The 13,650-nt window shown below is 34.8% G+C and overlaps 1 protein-coding gene across 2 annotated transcripts in view; it reads left to right on the top strand.

The window, feature by feature from the left end:
• Positions 1–13,650, top strand: part of LOC133528361 (uncharacterized) — a 131,262-nt gene that overhangs the window by 64,127 nt on the left and 53,485 nt on the right. For both annotated transcript variants that reach the window (XM_061865725.1, XM_061865724.1), the window contains one exon: positions 4,943–4,979. The gene's annotated coding sequence lies outside the window, so the exon portion shown is untranslated. The remainder of the gene's footprint in view (positions 1–4,942; positions 4,980–13,650) is intronic.

The following is a 13,650-nucleotide window of genomic DNA, read 5'->3' as shown; positions in this document are numbered from 1 at the left end:
GATCACCATACGGCTACCAAAAATTTTATTAGCAATCTTGAGGGCTTTCTCGAGGGACTATCGAATCGTATCCTGAGTTTTTGACCTACGCTCAATAGAAAAAAAAATCATCGTAGGTCTAAATAAACCTTAAAAATTATAACAATTTTTGCACAAAATCTAAAAATATGGAAATTGCTTCTAAAAGTCTTCAATATCATGTTTTAGGGAACTTATCAATTACTTTGTTTGTATTTAAACGTACAAGAAATTGAATATAAAAAATAAACATGGTATAGTCTGCGCTCCCGGGCACGCACATCTACCTAGCTCATGCTTACTCTCAGTGAGAGTGAGAGAAGAATATTAACTTACTGGGCCTTAAGTTAGCACTCGTTGCATAATATAAATTTGTTTAGCGTAAGACATCTTGTACTTAAAATTTACATTTTAATTTGTAAGGGCTATTGCAACATATTAATATCAAATCATAAATTTTGCTCGTTACTTACCTATTCTTGTTATATCTAAAGATTCGAACTGTTACCTAGGCATATTTAACGTTACATACGTCTACGATATTGCGAATCCCAAGACAAGGAGTGATTACCATCATTACGACAATAGCTTAATGTTGTCTAGCACTGATTTAATCATAAACAACATTTCCTATTCCGAGTCATAACGTCTACGTCTCCATTACTAGTCTTCGTGTAGTTCCGTTCCTTTAAATGTGGCATTATCTATGAAAAGGGACCTTATTGTCGATGGCGCTTACGCCGCACTGCGTCGCGCAGCGCTGTATTTGTATCGGAGCATCGTTTATGATGGCGGAAGCGCCATCGACAATAAGGTCCCTTTTCATAGATAACGTCACAAATGTCCCCGTAGATAATTTATGACATATTCAGCAACATTATTATTGCAAATTGTGTGTACTCTCAACTACCTAAATACGGAAATGTACATCAGTAACATAAAGTGACATTATGCATATCTACATAATAATGTATAATATGTGCGACTTACAAGCGGTGGCGAGTTATAAGCGGTTTACTAGTCTTGAACTTCTATCTAAAAAAACAGCAAGATATGGTCCCTAGAGATTTTAGAGCATTTAATAACTGGACTTGCCTTTAAGAGCTTACCTCTCTGCCGAAAAACTCGGACAATGTGCATACTTATTGTATGGGCTGACGTTTACATGTCAAGGCTATTTGTGCGTTACGTACAAATAGCCATACATTCGACGTGCCCCTCCTCCGCAAAAATCAGCAGACTGTTTTGTACAGAAAATGACAGACAAGGCGTCCCCACTTACTAAATACTCTTAGCTACATATAGATCAATAGTGTATTTAAAGTAGTTGATCCGCGAAGTTAAATTGGAGCACTGTAGGTGCATTAGTTTCAATCATTAGGCTCATCCTACTGTCTCGTATAATCAAATTATTATCTTATTCCGTCACTTCCTATAGCTTGTCATCGCCCAAATTATTATTAATGTCGGCTATGCGAGTACCACTATTACAACAATTTGCATTCTAAACATCCCGACTATATGCAGATGAGACTCCTAAACTGTCATCCAGTATCATAATGTTCGTGTAATTTGGTCTGTGCGTTCGGTTAATTTCATTACGTCAAAGGAGATGTCAGTTTTGGCGTTTTATAATGTTATTGTTACTGTTTGTTTAGTTTCGAATTCGAATAATTAATTTAAGAGGTGTTTTTCTTCTTCTTTGTATAATTTGGGATTATCATTCTGTAACTCCTGTGTGTATGTTCATTGAAATAAATCGCCTTTTATTGCATGGAAAATTATTTACATTGACATAAACTTTAATGATAAGTTGGTTTATATTCAATTGTTTGACATGTTTATTTTGTACATTGCGATCCTTATTCTTCTCCCATTTTAATTTTATAATGTAATGTTTGACGATCATGATGAGAAAATAAACATACTTTTGTTGCATGTAATAAATTTATAGTGTAATTTTCATCGTAAATTAAATAACTAATATAATTGCTGTGACATGATACAGAATACTTAGGTAGGTTTAAACCTATTGATGGCATTATGATAAAATAAATTCATTAAGTTTTCTAAATCGTTGGTTGTTAAGAACATATAATTAGAAACACTAATTTCTACTTAAAATGGTGCTGGAATAATTATAAAAATGTATTTTCTGTATTAAAACGAGACGCTTTTAATGCTAAAATTGCTAAAGCTAAAATGACAAGTTTGGTTACATTTCACAGTGTTCTAGTACTCCTAAATTATCTATTAAATTATTCAAGGAGGCTGGACTGGCAAGCATTTAATAATTCTGTGAATTTATGAATAATTAGACTGAAAGGCGCATTTAGGTTTATGCATCGAAATAAAACATGCGTTTGCAAATATTAATTTCAAATTGTAGTCCTCAAAACTTTCTAAAAATTAAAGATCAGATTTTTTGAGAGGAATGAAGTGTTCATCAAAAATACATCTTGACTACTCGTCTACTATCTGCCCTCCTTCGTTATAATGCACGTCCTGGCTTTGACGTTATAACTTCATTATAATGCACAAACTGCACACTTAATCAACTCAAAACAACAGCTTGTCCCAACTTCCAACCTCAACAAGAAACAATTAGTATGCTTTAGAGGCGACCTAACTGGGTCGATCTACCGAAACTTGACTTGCGTATGACGGAGCCGATATAGCAATGGCTAATACACTTCTATCAGAATTTGCATTTCAAACGATCCCCACAGGACGATACAGGGTTAATGTGAGCGGGAGAATTTAGGTACATTAGAGCGCTTAGTTTCAAGTTAGTTAAACTTATGAACGGAGTCTTGAGTGTTTTAGATACTATATAATAATATTTAATGTGTATCAATAATCGCTTCAATATCAAATCAAATTATATATGTTATTGTATCGATTATAATTTTAATAAACGCCTACTTACAGACTGATACAGATGGAGACCTACTTTAAACTTACCCTTAACACATGTTGGAATGACAAAACAAGGTTATGTGTCCAAATTCGCTCATATAAACTATGTCAGCGACATTACCCGCCACAAACTTCAGAGCCCAACCGTCGCCGACCCACCTAAATCACAGCAACTTGAGCAGCCACTTGTCATCTATTACTTAAACCACATAGACCAGTAACTGCACAGCGATAATTCATCAAGACATGATAAGGAACTGTGACATGGGTGCGTATTATATTACCCTGCAAGGCAATATAATGTTACCTATATTTACGTTGCATTGTAAGATTGTAGCATCTGTTAATCTGTTCAGCAACTCTGACGCTAACAAGTTGCCTAGTGAAATCTACATCTTCATACGACTAAGCATTAATTTTTCCTGCGTTTTGTACGGTTGCGCTAAGTAGTAACATGACGCGTGAGATGAATTTGAAGCAAGAATTAAGCTAACAAGACCTTAAACTTTAATAGGGAATATTTATAACCTTAGATCAGGATAGCCTTGCATGCTCGCATTTGATTTACAGTTAGATTTGGCCTGTTTCTATTTAAGACAATGGTAATGCTTGTTTTAATATATAATTGCTCACTAAAATTTTCACGACCCCGAAACATAGTAGCTACGCATATTTTCACACCGGAATATTGTATTTTAATCATTAAAAACTTATAAAGGAGTCTGTTAACAATTACGCGCCGGAAACCTGGCTGGTTGGCGAGGCGATAATAATCTATGCTTTTTAATTATACCCAATAGACCCCGCCCGGTGTTGTAATTTATACAAAAACGTCCAATCATATTAGAGCTCGTTGACATGGAGTGTCATTCGAATGGACACGAAGAATATTAATCACCCCACATTATGATTTTAAATTCGAATCCAACCGTTGGCCGTTCGAATTGTTTTTTTTTTACATTTTAATACCTACGTTCAGATTTTACGCTGTACTTGTACGCTGATGGCTTTTGACAAATGCAAATTATTTTATCAAATTCATTATAATGGCAGCCAATGATTTCATTTACAGAGACAAGCTTATCAATGCTTAATGTGTTCATCGACACTTTAAATCTTAAGCGGCTTTATTGTTATTACATTTTTTATCTCAAGAGAGTTTACGACTGATTAATCTAAAAAACGTAATAATTTAGCACTACGATTTGGCGGTATTAGAAAGATATGAGCTCACCTAACTGAGTATGAGGTTATTACTGTTATAAAAGACGGTAAAGCTACCCACTATTGTAATTTAGCTATAAAGCGTAACGCTCTCAGTAGTCCATTAATACCTACTTCTATCGAGGTAAACGTACCTCAAAGTTTAAGTGTATAATTTTCAACTGCTCAGGCGGATGCCTTCTCACAAATTACGATTCAAAATAACACATTTCTCCCGCCGCCACGACTCTGCCTATAATACGGGGAGACTCAAAATTAACCATAATTGCTTAATTCAGAACGCATGCGTCGTTTGCTCAGATCACGGCGCCGCAAAGGGTTTGGATAAACGAGATAGATGTAACAAAGTTAACGAGTAAGAAAGAGACGGGAAAACAGAAGATTGGCCTAAAGCTGCGCTTGATACCTTCGAGGTAATAGGAAGAACGTGTGAAGAGAATGAAATTGGAATCATTAGGTTCTATGTTTTTGCTTCGACGCGTAATGATCGAGTAAAAACGCTTTGTCACTATAACAAGGTTTATTATATTTGCATAAAGTAATTCGGGAAAAAAATAGTAAATTCTAATAAGTAATTGGCAAATTTAACATGAACGGTTGAATTTTGTAGAATAATATCGTACTACGTAAATATCTGTACAATCTAGGTCACCATATTACCAAATGAGTAGATTTGTTAAATTGTATACGTAAAAATAATTAACGATGATCAACTCTGGCTCTAATTTTGTTTAGCGCTATAATTATAGAATATTACTAACACAAATATTTCTTGTTACAGATGTCGCGCCCATACGGAGCATATCCTTGATAAACAGGTACGTACCCGCAAAATTAAGCCTCCAACGCTTTTGTTTTCACGCTACATTAAACCGCCTTAAAATAAAAAGACATAGTGTTCATTTTATGGCAATAATGTCTGTAATAAATGCAGGGATTCCAAAATGATTGGCTGACATGCTAACGATTCTTGTAAACAAGAGGAGTGATGTACAATCCAAGTTTTGTGTCTCGGCATTTCGGTAGCGCCGACGGAAATTGCGGGCCTCAGGCAACTGCTATTATATTCTTTTACATTAATATTATAGCCTATTTTCAGAGTTGATTTAAAAAATGACAACGCGCTTGAATTAAGGTCCAGTAAACTTGCTGTGATATTTATTTTTTAGCAAATGTATGTTAACTTGGCATTTAGATTAAATAAAAATAGTTTAATAAGAACACAATCGACTATGGAACTTTATTATTCTAAATTATTTAAATAAAATGTTATTTAAACAAAAATACTTGTCTAATAGATACTACTTTTCCTTGAACTAATTAATAAACAGATGTCAGGTGACAGCAAAATATTGTACGCGTCAACTGACGTTAATCCGCCTTGACAATATAATCCGTTCCAAAGAAATTCTCACTCAATTTCATGTCAACACTGGCACACTTTAAACCGACAAGAACTAAATTTTATTTAACTTTGTAAAAGAAATGCCTATATTAACTGCAAAGCCGACATGTTAAAACAGATGTTCCACCTTCGCGCCTGACGGATGGGTCAGCCGAGGTCGGCCGCCATTTTAAGATCTCGAGATCCCGCCAATCGCGTCTCGGCTGTCAGCGGAATAAGCGAAACAATTGCCGGGAGGTCCTAGCATGCAGAGTGTACCATAAAGGTAAAAGCTCCTATCTCGAAAACCTCGAACCGTCGTATCCGCTGAGAATAAAGAATTCAGTTGTTGGTTTTACAAACTGAGCATGCTAGAGGCTGTTATGACTTTGTAAACAATTAAGGTTAAAACATTCTGAAACTTGAGAGAAGTTTTGTCTCATCCTTGAAATTTAAGACCGCCACCGAAATGTGTGCGTGTTTTGACAGGTACTTTAGTCTCTATGAAATTTAAAAAATATTAGTTAAAAATGTTTGAATTTATATGGGTTTAAATATTTAGTTTTCTGCGAATAAATATTAAGTGATTTTATTACCTAGTTAAAATGCTTTGGTACAATGGTCTTTCAAATCTATAGTTACTACTAAATGAATAACATCAAAAACTTTCCACTTACCTGCATCTTTTTGGGCTCCTTTAGATTAATCAACACGAATTTTAGATTAGGCTAAAATCAAACCCAAAATTAAACTATAAACGTACACCAATAAAGCTATTAGTTCGCAATCAATGATTATCCTAGCGGATCAGACAGCTTCCAATAGCAGCGTAAAACGAAACGCACCTGTTCCCTGATCCTTCTCATTTTTAATGAAGACGTTTCGTTCCTCGCAGGTGTCTTTCATACCCTGATCCCAAATCGCCTTATTAACTTCGTATTATGTTGTTCAATTCATTATGCCCTTTGTTTTCTTCTATCGTTTTTTCAACCCGCGAAACTTTATTGTCTCTGTTACAATTTATTGCGGTCTAAAGGTGCATTATAAATCGTATGTCAGTCCGTCCAATTTAACATATGTACGTTATTAAGTTGTAAAGTCCGTACAATGTTTTTAAGGCCATCAAGGGAATAATAAGTGAATCGACGAGTTCGCGTTCAAGCATTGTTGTTTTTGAACATGAAAAGTGTTTTAATTTACTTCGAACAATGGAGCCAAAAATTCGTAATTTTACGCATATTTGCTCGCTGAATAATTAAGTTGGAAACAATAACTGTACTGCAAATTAAATTGGCAACAAGTTGAGATTCCACTATACGTAGTAGGTACCTAATGAAAACTACAAAATATATTTGAGAATTAATTACAATACAATTTAAAGAATGTGTAAATATGGACGAATGTGAATTGTTTGAATTCGAAGCCTTGTTTTGGTATTGCCTGAAAAGTTATATCATTCAGAATGTAGCAAAGTTGCATTTGGTATCATGCTCTATTTTTTGTCTGACTACATTTCGAACGGAGATGGTTCCGACAACTCGAGGAACATCGTTTACGTTTCGAATTTCGAATACTCATTGACGTTTTATACGTTCCTTTTTGAGACTAAAACAGCTTTTGAATGCTTAGTCCCTCAAACAAAAACCAACGCTATGCTAATATGACTATGATTCCAATTGGAATATATAATTTCTTTCATACTATCTTCAGTGTATTGAACGATGTAGGCTCGTTTAAGATAATACGCGAGATTCGGTTTACGTAGCAGTCGATCCGTACACGGTAATGTCACTCTTGATAACGGCCAATTAGAGCTTTTCATCGCTTGAAATTGTCACACTACTTTGATCAGTTTCTCGATACTTGAAATAAAAGTTATTGAATGATCTTTGATTAGATGATTATCGGAGCGGAGTTCGTGGTTCTTGTACGTACATTTTATATGGTAATTGAAATGTAATATAAGCATTCGCTCTGAGACGTTCGTTATCAGTGGTTTATGATGATCGGTATCAGTTTTGTATGGATGGCGTGAGTTGGTACACGAGCTTTATGTTGAACCAAGCATTCGTGAATAATTACGAGCAACTTCGTATCGATTACATGAATTTCTAATGAGTGTATCGAATATTTAAGCTTGTGTTACATCTTTGGAACAACAAATACTTGAAATTGTTGTTTTATTTATTTAGGCTATATGCTTAACCATTTTTTTATGTTTACAAACTCATTTTATGTGTTATTGGCCTTGTAATCTCTTTAAGTATTCTCAGAGATTCAAACGTTGCGTGTTCTATAAAACTGCGTTATAGATGCGGTCAGTAACATCTGTTCATTATTATCCAAACACATGTTATATCACCTCTAAAAAACCGGACATTTTTATAAACTCAAAATCTGTAGCAAGTTTTGGTGTCCCGGTCATAAGCAAGGCAAAGAAAGAGAAAAAACAACAATAGAAGCGGCAGATGCACCAAAGGACGGGACAATTAATTTTATACTAACGTCTCTATCTTGAGGAAGCCATTTCTCGAAGATTTGACGTGGTATACATTTTTGTATGAACTTTTTGTTAAAGCATATGGCTTGTAGGGTGCTTGGGGATTCGGATGAAAATAATTTCTGCCGGCTGACCCCTGGCTCGAATCGGACGAGGCAATAATATAATGGAATTTAGTACATTACTTATTATTATCTAGCTAGACTAATTTATTCGGCTAAGTACTATAACTTCGGGTTAACACCACTATTTTTATCCACTATATATATAGGTACCCTAGCCATCTTTTTGTTAAAGTTTGATATGTTGTCATAAATGTCTTGTTACAAAATAAAGGGAAAATGCATCAATTAATAGATTTAATTACATACTTTTATTTTACAAATAAATCATTACATACCAACAACAAGAGACGTGAAAATATTGTACGTAGTAAAACAAACCCGTTGTCGGTGTTAGTGACAGATGGTCAAATACCCCACATCCAATTCTACTATTTATTTTTTGCGCACCATACAAATCGGTAGGTCAAAAAAATGAGCACACTACTAAATGCTGAGGCCGCAATAATACAATTTATGGACTTGACATATTCCTGCCCCTACGACCAACAATGGCCATAAAAGTCAGAGATGTATTTTACAAATCTATTTCTTAACAGAACAAAATTATTGTCTCCATCTGATAAAGCAGACTTTATTTTATAAAGACTGTTCTACTTGAGTAGATCGATTTTTAGAAATATTAATAATCTTTTATTCCCAGGATTTTAATGCTCCCCTAGTTTACAAATCGTTTAATAAAATCCATAGTTCAAATTGATTGACAACTATTACTGTCGACAATAGATTTCGGGTCCCTATTTCTTCCCTTTTAAACACTATCCACGGTCAATACTCTCTATTACATTACTACAAAAGATCACGCGTTTACAATTATTACTTTACCGCACTAGGTCCTGTTACTCCCACGTGGATTTGGCTCGTTGAACATATCTGTAGGAACATTAAGACTAGCTTTCACGCAATATATTACTGCATTATTAACTATTGCATCGGATTTGCGGTTATTACTTTGCTCTTTACTGGTATAAATCATAATTATTTTATCCTTTAGGTTTTAAGAAAGTGAATAGCTCGTAAAGTTCGATATCTAAGTAATTTAATATATATATTTTATAGACACATGTTCGTAGCGCGTTTTCAGAAGATGTATGTATGAAACTTCGTAATTTTTTAAGAATATTAATTAGAATAATACTTTAAATGTTTTTGAAAATGTATCCTCTAAGGTGGTTGAAAGTTTGTAACTATTTGAGTAAGAATTGGAACTTCGGAGAAAGAAACAGTCTTAGAAAAGTTGCTATATGTTTACAGCGTTCTTGTTGCGATCACAATGGGATCGGATAAGATTTTTTTGATCGAGAGGCTTGAAACTTCGTAGAATACAACAGTAGAAAACGAGAAAAGTGATATAGGTTTTTAAAAATTGGGGACGAATTGTTGAAAGTACGTATCGGGAATGATTATTTTTTCTATTAAGGTTTTGAAAGTTCGTAGAATTAAAATAACATAACGAGGGTGCGGAGTGTTAGGGTCGGCAACGCGCATGTAACACCTCTGGAGTTGTAGGCATTTATAGGCTACGAAAACTGCTTACCATCAGGCGGGCCGTATGCATGTTTGCCACCGACGTAGTATAAAAAAACACGCGAACAAGATCGTTGGCAACAGCTAGATTTACATATTTGCTTGTTATTTTCTACATCATAATAGGTAGTATCGCAGACGAAATCAGTGCAAATCAATTTTAGTGTCACATTTGTAGATTTCCAGATGAATATTAAACTATTAATAAGCTATTGTAGAAAATAAACTGTTTACTGTTATCACTATAAACAAACCAGTACAATAGGTAGTAAAGAAACCGAGCTAGACAAAAATGCGAAAGCTGTAAAAAGCCTAGTTATGTTCGACGTTTAGTAATCTTTTACGATCGACATTCTTGCGGAACAAGTTTATACTGACACTGAAACATGAGGGATAATAAAAGTTATTTCACGCAATAAATTCCACGGTGTCTTTTCCGAACATTTTGGTATTTATTTCGGATACAATACACGTTATGTGACCCAACCACCCCAGAGACACCGCGTAAAAGTAAGTCGCCGGATGTTGTATTGTATTTGAACCGTTTACAATACTTATTTACACAACAATACATTAATTTTATTATTATTTTCTCCAGATAACCCACAAAGCACGAAGATAATCAGACTAATTTGATTTATTTCCGCGACATAACTCCACAGAACTTTCGCTACGATTGTGTATTTTTATAAAACCTTAAAAATAATAAAAAAGTATTCCGCCAAGACCTACATTTGTTTCCATATTATCAATTAATGCCTACTCGTAATCCTTAGTATTATATATACATATGTATTGTCACTTAAAATGTCATAGTAGTTCTACTTATTTTTTTTTCATTGAAAGTTGTTTTAGGTGCCATGGCGCCAAATGGCGTCAATAGAACTTAAAATTAGTAAGGTTTTATGACTCTCGAAAAGGGAACAGTAAAAGTTTTTTCATTCAAAATTCTATAATGGTCTATTTGTTTACGATTACACTTGTCACGATGACATTAGCTTTTGTGTCACTTCAAAACGGAGACATCTAAATTCTTGGTTTTTTTTAAAGAAAGAAAAAATGAAACTTTTAAAGCGGTATACAGATTGGTTGGTAGCGGTTATACTTAAGTAAGAAGCAAAAATACGGTTAATAATTTTCAAGCTTGACATTACAAAAGTATATATTATTCAATTACAATTTGTGTTGCCATTGCAGTATTAAACACATTTACAACTCAGTTTAAATACTTAAATATTTTATCTGTTATCCGGATTACCATTCTTTAATGATTTAATAGTGAAATTGGTACTTATATTAATAATAGACAATGTTTGTAATGTACTTATATTTTTAGTAATCTTCCTAATCATGTTTATAGATACTCTCGATTAAACCATATTGAAATTGATATTACAACTATCTTATTCGAATACATCATTAACACCTTCTCTAAACATTTCAAAATCATACATTCATCTGGCTGTAGTTAATTTTGTTGATCATCAATCATTTCCTGATAGGTAACCAATTTCTATCGCCATATGCCGAGATTTTGAGGTCTTTACCTGAGGATAAGAAAAAAAAGGTGACAATAACGCCGACATGGTAGTTAAACCAGAAGACGTCTCAATTTATGGAGTCAGACAATCTAGGGATAGTTGAAATGAATCAATTTGTTCTCGGAAGGCCCGAAGTGACAAAAGTTTCTAACAAAATTATGTATTTATCAAACGCTTTTGATGCTACCGTCCCAAGAAAGAATTAGTTTAATCGAGTCGTGGGACCGTGACACTTGGAACTATAGATATAATTTCGTTGATTCGATCTATATGGCTCATTGGCAACCGATGCCCTGTCTGCAGGTCGCATTCCTGCCTGTCGAATGAGACTATAACTCACACGTATCTGATAAACTGGCTCGAAGCAACCTTCAAACGCAACAAGCTTGACAACTTATTCTAATTCCAAAATTCATAGAGTGTGAACAGTTAAAAATAAATTATGCAGTAAGACAAAAAATTTCATTGCATCGAAGTCCCTTTTGTGACTTCTAAGAAATTATAGATGTTTATCGATTTTTTCGCTTTGAGTTTCGGCACCGCTAACGAATGTCGGTTTCTGGTACCTGTTTTTTTTTGGTGTCGTCCGTATCCTTCGGAACGTCAGTGGTGCGCACCCACACAGTACAGTGATGAGTGAGAGAGATAGGCTTTATTGATGACCACCGAATTGCTGTCAACAAAAGGGTGGTGCTAAAATAAATTTATTTTTATTCTCTTTGCGACTTACGAAATTTAGGTGATGCCTTATATGGCCCAAATATTTACAAACCAGACGAATTGCCAGATAGAATGGGCAGATACTACCGCGCAAAGCCTGTATCGATTCATCTTCATTGCTCATAAAATTCGATGACAGATATCAAGTCGGTAAAATACTTTGTCCGAAACAATTCAAAGTTGCTGACGTACTGTTATCAATTGACAGTGTTGGTTGTGAAATATATGGAGCGTGACAAGCGAAATGACGCAGATAATTTTATCTTCAAAGGTGAGTGCACATATCGAAAACAGCGATAAAAAGCTATCACATAATCCGACTACCGACCGATGTTAAGCTTAACCCGGACACATATGTCGCACGAGTTAACGCTCTTTTGTAAACCGTATCAAAATTAAGATAATGTATAATGGCCGTCGAAATTTCTACTTTATTATTAGCGTCCTTCCTACAACAGCTGTCGTGTTATATTTTTTGTAGGCGAGTGGGCAGTGACCGGCCGTTATAAATTGGTGCGGTCTTATAAAGCCGACAGGTAATGAGCTTCGAAATTGGTAATGACTATATAAAGTTGCGCATGAGCTAGTGTAATTTCATATTATAACATTATAACGATATCCTGTTTCTAGTTTGTCCTACGGAATGCTTTATGTAAATTGTTTGTCATTGTCAGGGTTTCCGTTGTCCCAATTTTTCCATGCAACAGTTTGTTTGTAGTGTTAGTGTAGAAAAACAAGTTTTGCTGATCTCCGGTTATTATTAATGTACATTTGCAACTGGGTTCCACGCGTCGACAGATGTCACAACAGCCGCGTTAATGCCGATATTTGTTTGTTTTCTTTCCATATTTCGAATTTCGAACGCCGATTCCCCCAAACTCGTTTCGGAGTGTTGTACCACATCGAATTTCATTTGTTTAATTGATCATTCAAATATTTGTTCTGATTCTGTCGTACGTTAATCGTTAGTTCTGTCAATACGTCCACTAATAAAGGATAGTGCATTCGTGTTTGGGCTGTTGGGTGTTAAACGATGTTGTGACTTATACACGTTACTATACGACATAGTTCGCGCTTGACGAGTTTTAAACCATTGTAGGTGAAATTGGTCAGTTCAATTGGCAGCGTAGTAATCACTTATTGAGTTAGAGCCGGGTAATGGTGCTAATTTACTTCTCGCTTTGCCCTGACGCGTAGCTTTATTTCACGGCTGAGTCGTACCTTCGTACTTCATCATCAAAGGGCTGTGTCTATAATATTAGGGCAAGACACGCGTAAAACATCAAGAATTAATGGCTATTTGGCGTAGGCTCATAAAATTCTGTTACCGTTTTTAAAGTTTCCAAAAAATGCGTGATTCTCTACCGTCTATAAATTGTTAGTAACTGGACGAGTAGTTTCACAATAAATATCTGATCTAACACCGTCTTCCTGCCCACGCCCATAATTCAGAGAGAATTATTGGTATAAATTAAATAAACATTTCAAGTGAGACATTTACAACGAATGTCCAAGTCACTGCGAAATTATTTATAGAAGTGAACTAACCTAGGGTGAGATAATTAGGTACAGGTTACCTGATATTTATATCAAAATACAGAACTTCATTTTGTTAACTAACATAGTTATCGAGAAAGGAAATATGGATATCATTGCAGATTTTACGTTTTAGTGATTGTGATTCGGAATGACCGG

Source organism: Cydia pomonella, chromosome 19, assembly GCF_033807575.1.
Source record: "Cydia pomonella isolate Wapato2018A chromosome 19, ilCydPomo1, whole genome shotgun sequence".
Classification (NCBI taxonomy): Eukaryota; Metazoa; Arthropoda; class Insecta; order Lepidoptera; family Tortricidae; genus Cydia; species Cydia pomonella.
The sequence above is the reverse complement of the archived record's forward strand: the minus strand, read 5'-3'. Positions and strand labels throughout refer to the sequence as shown.